The 12069-nt window shown below is 38.0% G+C and overlaps 1 long non-coding RNA gene across 1 annotated transcript in view; it reads left to right on the top strand.

The window, feature by feature from the left end:
- The window catches only part of LOC147349240 (uncharacterized), a 352149-nt gene extending 342286 nt beyond the window's left edge, over positions 1 to 9863 (top strand). The window contains exon 6 of the long non-coding RNA XR_015149727.1: positions 9715 to 9863. This is a non-coding gene — a long non-coding RNA (uncharacterized LOC147349240). The remainder of the gene's footprint in view (positions 1 to 9714) is intronic.
- Positions 9864 to 12069: the final 2206 nt, after the last annotated feature.

Raw genomic sequence — 12069 nt, 5'->3', positions numbered from 1 at the left:
AGTGTTAAGTGGAAATCAATTATATTAATATATGTGCATATGTATTAAACGTGTGAAAATAGTAAGGATGGAGAGAGAGCAGTGCCTATGTTTTCTCAAGTGTTTTCATAAACTTCCAACCCTTCAAAACAGTAGAAAAGAAATGTGCTGAGAAATAAAAATTTTTGATCACAAATTTGCTTTTATGCTGGAACTGCTCACATGTAGATCATTTTTCCAGAGGAGGAGGCAGACAATAAATGTGATATTTAAGTAAATTATGTAGTTTATAAGAAGAAACAGTGTTAGGAGGAATAAGAAAAAAAAATAGGGCAGGTGAGAAGAAATCTGGAATGTGGGGGTAGAGGGAAGGCAGAATGTGCTTGGGTTGGGTAGAACCTGTTTGTAGGGTTGCCAGATTTAGAAGTGAACAAAACAAAAGGATATACAGCTAAATGTGAATTTCAGATAAACATGAAAGTGTTGGGTACCTAAGAGGCTATTTATTGCTTGCTGCTAAGTCGCTTCAGTCGTGTCCGACTCTGTGCGACCCCACAGACCGCAGCCCACCAGGCTCCCCCATCCCTGGGATTCTCCAGGCAAGAACACTGGAGTGGGTTGCCATTTCCTTCTCCAATGCATGAAAATGAAAAGTGAAAGTGAAGTCGCTCAGCCGTGTCCGACCCTCAGCAACCCCATGGACTGCAGCCTACCAGGCTCCTCCGTCCACGGGATTTTCCAGGCAAGAGTACTAGAGTGGGGTGCCATTGCCTTCTCCAATTTATTGCTTACCTGAACTTAATATTTAAATGCTGCCTGGTTTTTTTTCTGGCATGTCAACGTCCTTGAGAGTGAGCTTTGAGCAAAGAGGGGCAGGGCATGTGGGACAGTCATCTGAAGAATGTTCCAGGCTGGGAGGTAGCCATTTGGTGAGCGTACTGGGGCAGCGAGGCAGCAGGTGTGTCTGGACCATGGGGTGGAGAGGGGGTGGTCAGAGAAGGAAGAAGGTAGGCAGATCCTGCAGATTCTCTCTTGAGTGAACTAAGAATCCACTGTAGGGCTCTCAGCAAAGAAGTGGCTGATGTGAACTGACATGGTCACCCTGGTGATGTGATCACTCTGGTGATGTGATCTGAGTGATCATTCTGGCTGTGGGATTGAAAACAGAAGCTGAAGTGCTGGGGCAGAGGCAGGGAGACCCCCGGGGGGTTTCGCTGTCAGCCAGGGGTTCGGTGTGATGGTGACTCAGGCTGGAGTGTAGTGGTGAAGAGGCAACAGAATTTTCTGACAAACTGAATGTGGGAGATTTAAAAAAAAAAAAAGAAAAAAGAAGTTAAAGGTGGTTTCTGAGCTGAGGGCCTGGAAAGACAGGAGTGGCCACTGCTGAGATGGGAAGGATGTGACTGGAAGGGGTCAGAGGAAAAGATCAGGAGTCTAGTTTCTGAAGTGCTGAGTCTGGTGGGAGACTCAGGATGGCTAAGCAGTGGGACTGGTGGGACTCTAGCACGCCATGGGCAGAAGAGTCTGGTCTGGACAGGAGATGTCAATGTTGCACTCTGTATAATCTCCGTGTATAATAAATCAGCATTTCCAAGGAGAAATGGCTTGTCACCATCCTCTTGAGGAAATTCTTATTCCTTCCTTGTAGTCTTGGTTAGGAAATGTCTTGTTCTCTGAACCCACTGCTTTCTTTAGTTTCCTATCACCCAACCTTCACTTTTGAAAAAGAGGGGTTAAGTGTGACAGATTTAAAACATTTTATCACTTTTTACCCTCCTAAAATCCAGGAAAGTAGGAAGAGTCATTTTTCCTATACAATGACCCTTCCAGTGAGATTTTTCTCAAATATTTCCTATAGCTAGGATTTAAATCCAACGCATGCCTAGGCCAAGGCTTGCTGCATTCTGAGTTTATATGGAATATGTAGCAACTTCTAATAAGGAGAAGGTGATAGAAACATTTGAAAAAGAAGCATTTTGAACCTAATATATCCAAAGTACCTAGGTTTCAGGGATCTAATAGCTGGGGCTAGATTGGAGAGGATATGGCCTTAAAGAAGACATTATATTAGAATTTATTGAGAAGAGAAATTCTGAATTTTTTAAAACAATCTTTTAAAGGGTTTCTAGAGTGTCATAATTTTAAGTTACATGAAACTTTGTTAAATTACTCTAAAACATTTGGATTAGGAATGAAGTAATCTGATTTTAATCTTGATTCTGTGACTACTTGGTCATGAAGTCCTTGGGGCAAATCTTTTAACTTTTAACAATCCCAGTTCTTACATCTAAAAAATGAGGAATCAAGCCTCATGTTACCCCTTTCTATAGTAAGAATGTTGGTACAATTCAGATTACTGTATGAGAAGGTACTTTGAAAAAATAAATTAAAGGGATTACTTCCCTCTTGTCAGCAGTATTATGTAGTATAAGAATAATCCTTTCTATTCTATCATTGACATAAAACTTAAAATTTGGCTTATTGACACAATATAAAACAGAGTCAGGGACATATTTTTATTTCTTGAGGGAAGAAAATGTTCCTTCAGTAATGGTGTTTAACTGATGAAATGAATAAGAGTTTAAAATCTTATTATTTCCCACTTAAAGTTTCAGGTTTGAAATCATTTTTCTGAGAGCAAGCAATTGTAAAAAAGACTTAATGGAGACATAGGCACCTCCCAACATTGATCTTGTTTTCCAGCATAGTCACATGGAAACTTTAAAAACAAATTTCTTGATCAATTTGTTTAACACAGAGATTTTAATTTCCCATTTACATCACTGCCTGTATGTCCCTGAGCTTTACACAATACTTGTCATCTATTTGGTTTGTTCATTTATTTTTTTTTTAGCTAAGAGTAGAGAACATTTGGCATGTGGGTGCTCAGTATTTTAAATTGAACTAACTTAGTCTAAGCCAGTTGTGCAAATGTAATTCCTCCTGGTAGTGATGGGTTTAGGAAGGTGTATGTGTTGCAGTTCTGGTCAATGAAATGTAAAAAGAGGAAGTCTCAGAAAAAAGAGACACCTGAGGAGTATCAGAAAACATCTTCTGCTGTCCTACCTACATGGTTTTTCCTGGATGTGATGCCTGTATGTGTGGCAACCTTCTTGCCCCATGAAGGCTTATGGGTGACAGAGCAGAAAGATGGGAAGCACCTGTCTCTTCAATGAAACTAATGGATTAACCACTCAGACTTCTCTTTTTGTACAATAACAAATGTCCCATTGTTTAAGCCAGTTGAGTAGAAGTTTTCTGTAATTTGTACACAAAAGCAGCATAATAGATACACAGACCCTAACGATTAGCTTTTCTGGTTATTTTCATTCTCTTGATCATGTTAGTTATGCTTCTTGACATTCCAGATCCCCCGAGTTTTCTTGAAAAGAAGTAACTGGGGCTGTTGTCGATGCAGTGTATAAGGACATATACTGCTTAAGCCTTCTGAGGGCAGTAGTTCTACCTGTTTTGTGCATCACTATATACCCAGGCCCTTTATAGTGCTTGTTTTTTTAATACAAGTTGAGTGAATAAATGAATTTTGAACAGTTCCTTTTATATCATAATGTTATATTAGGCTGATCATCTCAGGCAAGAGAATAAGGTTAACAGAATGTCTTTTCTATTCCTTTTTTTCTGATTTTGTTTATAAAGGCAAATAAAAGTAGAGGCCATGACTTTTCAAGCATCAGTCATGTTTTTTTTTTCCCACCAGATTTGTTAATTGGCACGAGAGGTCATCTATACTTGTCTTACTATTGAAACAGATAAAATGAGATCACAATTCCAATAACAAGGGATAAAAAAGAGGTGGTGAATAGAAGCTGTTTAATAGGCTGCCATATGAAGGCTGAAGTTCTTTAGCAACAGTGAATTTAAAAGGATATTTCCCATGCTGTTAAGCTCTAAATGTTTAAATTGACTAGAGTGGTACAAGAAGAAACAGAATTTTCACAGTTAAAAATTGAGCATATGTTTTATGCTTGGTTAAACTTTCCTGTATACCACTTGAAATATCTTGTTCTACCTATATTAAATAACTGGTTAACCTACATCCCTCTTTTAAAATTACATTCCAGCGTATCTCTAGGGGAGCTTGTTTTCCAAGGTTGGAAGCTATGTGTTTTGGAAATCTACCCATGCCAGAGGCTGCCACACGTAATTCAGGGTATCCGCCAAGACATGAAAAGAGTGGAAGCAATTTAGATAGCCCTCAGTTGGGAAATGAACATATAAACTCCAGTTTATTCATATATTTGAAATATTAATTAACAGTTAAAATAGGTAAAGTAGATATACATTAGTCACTATGGTTAAAACTCAAAACTGTGTTCAGTAAAATGCAGCAAGTTTTAAGTAGGATACGATTAACATAACGTGCTAAAAACAAATCAGTATTTTTGAAATATTATGAAAATGATGCATACCAATGTTAGGACTGTGTCACCCTCTGTGAGAGAGAGATTGATTTGATTTTCATTAGATCTCTACTTGGCCTTTTCGTCTAAAAGTAAAAACTTTAAGTTAGTATGGCAAATGTTAACTCCTATTGATTCTGAGCAGTGGGAAATGATTCATATATTATTGTCTGTATTTTTCTGTATGTTTGAAATAGTTCATAATTTTGGAATGACAAAGATCTATTATTATCTTAACCCCTTCTATTTGATCATCTAAACTTATATCAATATTACAACTTTTAATTATAACTTAGAAAATTTTTTCTAGTGGTTGGTAGCAGTGTAGATTAAGGTCATCCCAGAAAGGCCACTTAAAGACATGAAAATAGTACTTAGAATAAATCAAATTTCTCAGCCAGTTCTGTGCTTACCAGGAAGTGAAAGTTATAAAAAATAAGTAAAGAACATTTGAGGCATTTTGTCCTACAAGGATGGGTTGTTTTTTTAAAGTATCCCAACTTTTTCCATAGAGAAAGCAGTTTGCCAGCAACTTAAATGTTTACTATTTTAAAAAACAGAAGCATGTCAATATTTTGCAGTCCAAGGATTTTCTCATGATTTTATTCATTCCTCTTGACTAAAGTTTCCTAGAGAAAGTATGTGGGAAAGTGACCTCATGTCTTTAAATTTCTTGGAACCATTTAAAAAACAAGCTTGTAAAGTGATTTTATATTCTTATCTAAATATATGATTACTTTTTTTACTTTGGTACTATTATAAAGTTACCATTAGGCATATGAATTTTACAAAGCTCTTCATATTTGAAAAATATATCTTAACTTTCAGTATACCAGGAAAAAATACCATTTGCATTGATTAATCTTAAAATTTAACAATATATATTTAAGTCACTTTATGAATAATTTTACAGAAGTATAAAGGCATGGCCTAATTAGAACTTTGAAAATTCAAGCGTAGTGAACACAATTTTTATTTCTTTTTTTTTTTTTTTTGACTTTGAAGTTATAGACCCTTAAAATGGACAGTGTCAGTTGAAGGTAACTAACTGGTCATTACCTGCCATGCATGAATCTGGAAAATACCCATCTTGTAAATAGTGACTCCAGATTTCAAATACATTTCAATTAGATGCTGGCTTATTGTTACTCTGATTCTTCTTGCATGTGCACTACCAAAATGTAATACATTAAAACAACTTTGACATAATTTTTTGAAGAAGGATGGCAATTATTAGAAAAAATTTTAATTTTTAGATTTATATGTATGAATAATTAGAATGACAAGTCCAGTAATTTTTCATTTCTACATCATTTATTTAATTTTAGTCACATTTGTGTTGTTCTTCAGTCACTCATTTGTGTCCAATTCTTTGCAACCTTATAGACTGCAGCATGCCTGGCTCCCCTGTCCTTCACTATCTCCAGGAGTTTGCTCAGACTCATGTCCATGGAGTCCAGGAGTTTGCTCAGACTCATGTCCATGGTTGTATGGTTGATGCCATCCAACCATCTCATCCTCTCTTTTCTGTTGCCCCCCTTCTTCTCCTGCCCTCAATGTTTCCCAGCATCAGAGTCTTTTCCAATGAGTCAGCTCTTTGCATTAGGTGGCCAACATATTGGAGGTTCAGATTCAGCACCAGTCCTTCCAATGAATATTCAGGGTTGATTTCCTTTAGGATTGACTGGTTTGATCTCCTTGTTGTCCAAGGGACTCTTCAACAGTCTTCTCCAGCACCACAATTCGAAAGCATTAATTCTTTGGTGCTCAGTTTTTTTTATGCCAACTCTCACATCCGTACATGACTACTGGAAAAACCATAGCTTTAACTATTCGGACCTTTATCAGCAAGTGATGTCTTTGCTTTTTAATATGCAGGATTAATAATCTGTCTGGGTTTGTCATAGCTTTTTTTCCAAGGAGCAAGCGTCTTTTAATTTCATGGCTGCAGTCACCGTCCAGTGATTTTGGAGCCCAAGAAAATGAAGTCTGTGTCTGTATTTAGCGTTTTTCACCTGGGAACTATATCAAGTAAATTTTGGTGGCTAAACATCAAAAACAGTGGACAAATACTCCTAAACTATCCACTTAGCAAAATTAGATGCTCCAAGTCCTTGTCTTAAATTATTGCATAATGAAGCCCTTCCTATTGAGTAAGTGGATGAGAATACCATATTTCCTTGTTGCTCTTAGAAATATCTGATTCACTCATCTATTCTTGAGTTTGAGAAAACTTATTTAGAATATGCACCTGAAGGCTTATAGTCTGAGGCTTTGCCTCAGTGATCACTTTCATCAACATCATTAGGATCTAGATAACACTCTGTCTTTTTGCATCCACCTCTGATTCTCTCAATAACTGTGGAGATTCCTCTATTGATTTTCTCCTATTCATATTTGTCATTATAGTCAAAATGAAATATTCTAAACTCTCAACTGTGGTCTAGGCCATACCACCCTAAATGTGCCCAATCTCATCTAAACTCTCAACTGGATTCATTGAAGGCCTTAAAAAAAAAAAAAAAAAAAAAAACCTCAAAAGATGGTATCTTTCTAGAATTTTATATCTTATTAAAAGATGATGCAATATGGAAACTAAGGATGATGTAATAGTGATCATCATTTATTGTAAAATAGTTTCATGGGAATAATTGATTAGTAATAATTAAATAATTCCTGAGATAATGAATGGAGAAGGCAATGGCACCCCACTCCAGCACTCTTGCCTGGAAAATCCCAGGGACGGGGAGCCTGGTAGGCTGCAGTCCATGAGGTCGCTAAGAGTCAGACACGACTGAGCAACTTCACTTTCACTTTTCACCTTCATGCATTGGAGAAGGAAATAGCAACCCACTCCAGTGTTCTTGCCTGGAGAATCCCAGGGATGGGGGAGCCTGGTGGGAGGCCGTCTATGGGGTCGCACAGAGTCAGACACGACTGAAGCGATTTAGCAGTAGCAGCAGCAGAGATAATGCAAAAGTAAAATATTTCAAACGATGTAAGAAAAATTGAATAAAATTAAATCACTGAGATCCCATAATGTATCTTAGAGTAATAAAAGGGTCCAGTGGATTCTCATGGGGACAGAACGATATAATGGATTGTATCCTATTTATAAAAAATAAATTTTCTCTTTATCCCTGGGAGAAAAATTAAGAAAAACTAAAAGTCATGAAATACCAGTCCTTACAAATAGTTGCTCAAAAGAAACCAAAAAGCTACAGTTTTGTCTAGTGACCCCAACTAGTATCTCTAGGGTTAACAATCATAAAATGTTTTCAGTTAAAGTTACAGGATAAGAAGTATCTCTTAAAGAACTAAAAACTTTATAATGTGGCAGAGAACACAGGGGCAGAGTTCTGAGTCCATGTTTTCTTTCCCCATAAGGCTTGGCAAGTGTGTTTGTTCTTGGAAATCCTAATACTCAAACCAAAGAAAATTGGTCCAGGGTGGATAGCTGACCACCTTGAGAATGTGAACTCCTTTTTTCCCCAGGTTTTGAATCATAAGAAACAAACTCAGGACACTGGAACCAAAGGGCTGGGTCAAAGCTAACAGCACCATGGAGCTCAAAGTCTCGGAGAAAACCAGATGGCAAAGGCATCTTTGAAGCCAAACTTCAAACGAAGCAAAGCCAGTATGCAGAATCCAGATAACAGGCCCGTGTGAGGGAGAGAGGGTGACCAATCCTGGGTGAACTTCCTGCAATTTGAATTATTCACATTCTTTATAACAACACCCTTTTACTTAAGTCGGAATTGGTTTTCTGTTTCTTGGAAACAACAAAATCCCTAAAACAGAAATCAGTGCCAGGAATAGGATTGTATTAGGCACTGAGTGAAAAATGTAGAACTGTCTGTGGAGTAGAGGCAGAGGGGTAGGGTAAAGGCATGGGTGCAGAGATTCCCCAGTCCCATAGAAATCGGGTGGCATAAAGGTAAGAGGTGGCGAGATACCTAAACAACTGCCCCAAATCTCTTGAGCCCAAGCCACATCACTAAAGCCAAAGCCTCAGATATAAGTTCTCGGATGTTGAGATGCGGGAATGTGTTAATTCCCCATGGACGTGAAAGTCAGTGGCAAGGAGTTCTCAGTACCAGGTTGTTTGGCTAAAAGTATATTGGAAAAAGCAGGTAATTATGAGCAGTAAGCCAGGCTTTCTTCCTGCAAACTTATTATGTATCTATATTTCATATTCTTTTCTGCTTAGATTGTTGAAGGTAAGATCCAAATATTATTCATTAATTTGGAAAAAGTCAGGGCTCAAGAGCCTGGCAGTTGAAAGAACGATAGCTAGCAATAGCTAGACTGGTTGAAGAAGCTTAGCCTTTTTCCACAGGATGTTTGCCTATCACCCCCGTGGCCCCCAATTCCCAATCTCTAGTAAAACATGTCCCTAGACTGGAATGTAACTGTGGAGGGGGTGTTAAGGGTAGACCAGGGAAGAAGTGCTTCCTGCCCTGTAGTCCTCTTTCAGGTCACTTTTCCTCCTTTATTCTCTTGAGGACAGAGCCATTAAGAATAATGGGGTCTAAGGAGAGCTGAATAACAAAAATCCTGAAGGAATGGTCATTAGGTGGCCTGGTGATTAAGGGTGCAAGCTTACTCTACCCTCTATTTCCCTCAGAAATTCCTGGCATCATCTTTCAGTCAGTGACACACTCAAGAAAGACAATGATTGAGAGCCTGCTAACATACTGGGCAGTCACCACCAGAACTGTAGTCTTAAGCAGTTATACCAACTCATACCAACATGGTGCATCCTGGCCTCTTCTGGAGGCTCCAACTCAAGTAGGAAAGCATGCTGGCACCAGACAATACTTACTGGAGAGAGAAGGACTCTCTAATGCCCTTCTGAAGAGCAGGTCTGAAAGGACAATTGAAAAAGGAAATCCTTCTAATGGCCAGATCCTAGGACTGGCAGGTGTGAGTTAGAAACTTACTTTGCTAAGAGCCAAGAAACAGATTTGGGGTACTTATTTTAGGGGCAGACCAATGATCAGTTAATGATCCTATTTTTTAAGTTTCTTCGCCACCTCTTAAGTCATCCTCCTTTTTCAACTGATCCTTTTTGTTGAGGTTTCTCCTATTGTATTGCTGATGTAACGGTAGTAAAACATGCCAATAAACCCAGAGGTGGTCATTCTGGCAGGACGGTGATTATGAACACCAGACAGAGACTGAAGGGCAGGCATTTGTCACTGTTCCTGTAATACCGGATCACATTAAGCAAGATTATAGACATTAGTGGAAACAGTTCATCCACGTGTCGTTCTTGGGAATAGTTTTAAAGTCCCATTTTTTTTTAAACCAGGTGACCCCATTTTTAAGGCCTCCACAAATGATGGTGCAAGGTCGTGTGTACACGGCATATTTCTATGAAGAGGTTCTGCCCCATCGACCTGGCCACAACTGACTGAGACCCCCGATCCCACTGACATTCAGCCTCTAAAGGACTTAAAGGTAAGAAACACAGAGACAGGTAAGCAAGCAGTAGTCCATGGAATTGTGAGGTTCTATAGAGCTGGGTTCAGAACATGCACCATGGAACTTCAAAGGTCATGGGTACAGGGCTCCAGGTCACCCATGTGAGGAAGCAGAAATGAAGAGGCCTTCAGGGGAACCAGTTTACAGAGAATACAATAGATGCATAGGTGATTGTGAGTAAGAGAAAAGGAATGAGGAGGAGGAAGACAGAGGGCAAAAGACAGAGAGGGAGAGCAGAGAGCAAGGAGGGCAGAGACAGACACGGAACTCGACAGAGCCAGAGGCAGAGAGAGACACAGCAAAAGAGATGAACAAATCTGCTGGGGACTTTCTGGATGCCACAATGTTGAGCTATATTTCCTGCAATAAATTCCGTATTTCTGATCCTTTTTAATAACTTTGCTTTACAAGCTTTTTAAGGCAGATTTCTGATTCTTACAACCAAACAATTCTTGAGCGAAATATCTGCTCCTTGATTATGGCTGCTTTAAATTTTTTTTTAGTTGAGGTATAGTGGATTTACAACATAGTGTTCTGGGTGTACAGAATAGTGATCATCTGCAAATTATATTTCATTATAGGTTATTACAAGATAATGGGTCTAGTTTCCTGTGCTGTACAGGGCACTTATCCTTATTGCTTCTGTTTTACACATAGTAGTTCCCATCTGTTGTTAATCCCACATCCTTAAATTGTCTCTTCTCACATCCCTCTCACCTTTGATAACTGCAGGTTTGTTTTCTAGGTCCGTGAGTCTGTTTGTTTTATATATATTCATTTATAATTTTTTAGATTTCACGTAAGTGATATTATAAGTTTCGTCTTTCTGTGTTTGACTTCACTAAGCATAATATTCTCCAGGTCTTTTCAGTAAGCATAATATTCTCCAGGTCTACTCATGTTGCTGCAAATGGCAGTTACTCCATTTTCTTAGGGCTAATATTCCACTGTATATATACACGTCGTCTTCAGCACTGTTGATGGGCACTTAGGTTGCTTCCATTTCTTGGCTATTGTGTATAATGCTGCTGTAAACACTAGGGTGCATGTTATCTTTTTTGGTGTGTTTTCTCTGGAAATATAGCCAGGAGAGGAGTTACAGGATCATGATAGTTCTCAGGTTTTTTTAAGGAACCTCTGCAGTACCACACCAGTTTACATTCCAAACAAGTGTATGAAGGTTTTCTTTTCTCCACAGCCTCTCCAGTATTTGTTCTTTTTAATGACAGCCATTCTGACAGGAGAGTTATCCCATTGTGGTTCTGATTTGCATTTTGCTAATAATTACTTAGGAAATAACAATGTTGAGTATCTTTCATGCACCTGTTGACTATCTGCCTTCTTCAGAAAAATGTCTGTTCAAGTTGCTTGCCCATTGTTTGATTGGATATTTTGATAAGAGTTCTATGAGCAGTTTGGATATTTTGAATATTAACCCGTCAGTCACATCCTTTTGCAAATGTCTTCTCTTCTCCCATTCCATACGTTGTCTTTTTGTTGATGGTTTTCTTTGCTATGCAAAAACTTGTAGTTTAACTAGGTTCCATCTGTTTGTTTCTTTATTTCTCTTGTATTGGGAGATTGATCCAAGAAAACATTGCTATACAACTTATGTTAAAGACTGTTTTGCCTATGTTCTCAGAGTTTTATGGTTTTTTTTTTTTTAACTTTACAATATTGTATTGGTTTTGCCATATATCAACATGTCTTATATTTAGGCCTTTTAACCATTTTTATTCTTGTATACTCTATGAGGAAATGTTCCAGTTTCACTTGAAGAGACTGGCTTTTCTCCACTATATATTCTTGCCTCCTGTGTCACTGATTAATTAATCATAGGTATATGGGCATTTAAATGTTTAATTTGGAACTATGGAAATATATGTACTGCCTAATATAAAACTGGGGCAGTCCAAAGAGGGGAGGTGCTCAAGGAAAAGGGACTATGTAAGTTGTAATATCTTAACTACTTTCCAAAGACTTAGTTTTAGTCAACAGTAATAACATTTACTAAGCACTTCCTTTATGTCAGACAGGCTCAAAAGCTGTACATGCGTATCTCAACTATTGTTCATTACAAATGTAGTTCATTACAAATTAGAACATTACAAACGAACATTTGTAATGTTCATTACAAATGTATTGTTCATTACAAATGTATCATCCTAACATTTTACAGATA

This window comes from Bos grunniens, chromosome 21 (assembly GCF_055505025.1).
Source record: "Bos grunniens cultivar Pamir isolate PY7600 chromosome 21, Bosgru_T2T1.0, whole genome shotgun sequence".
NCBI classification, from domain to species: Eukaryota; Metazoa; Chordata; class Mammalia; order Artiodactyla; family Bovidae; genus Bos; species Bos grunniens.
Note: the sequence above shows the minus strand (reverse complement) of the source record. Positions and strands in the feature narration are given on the sequence as shown.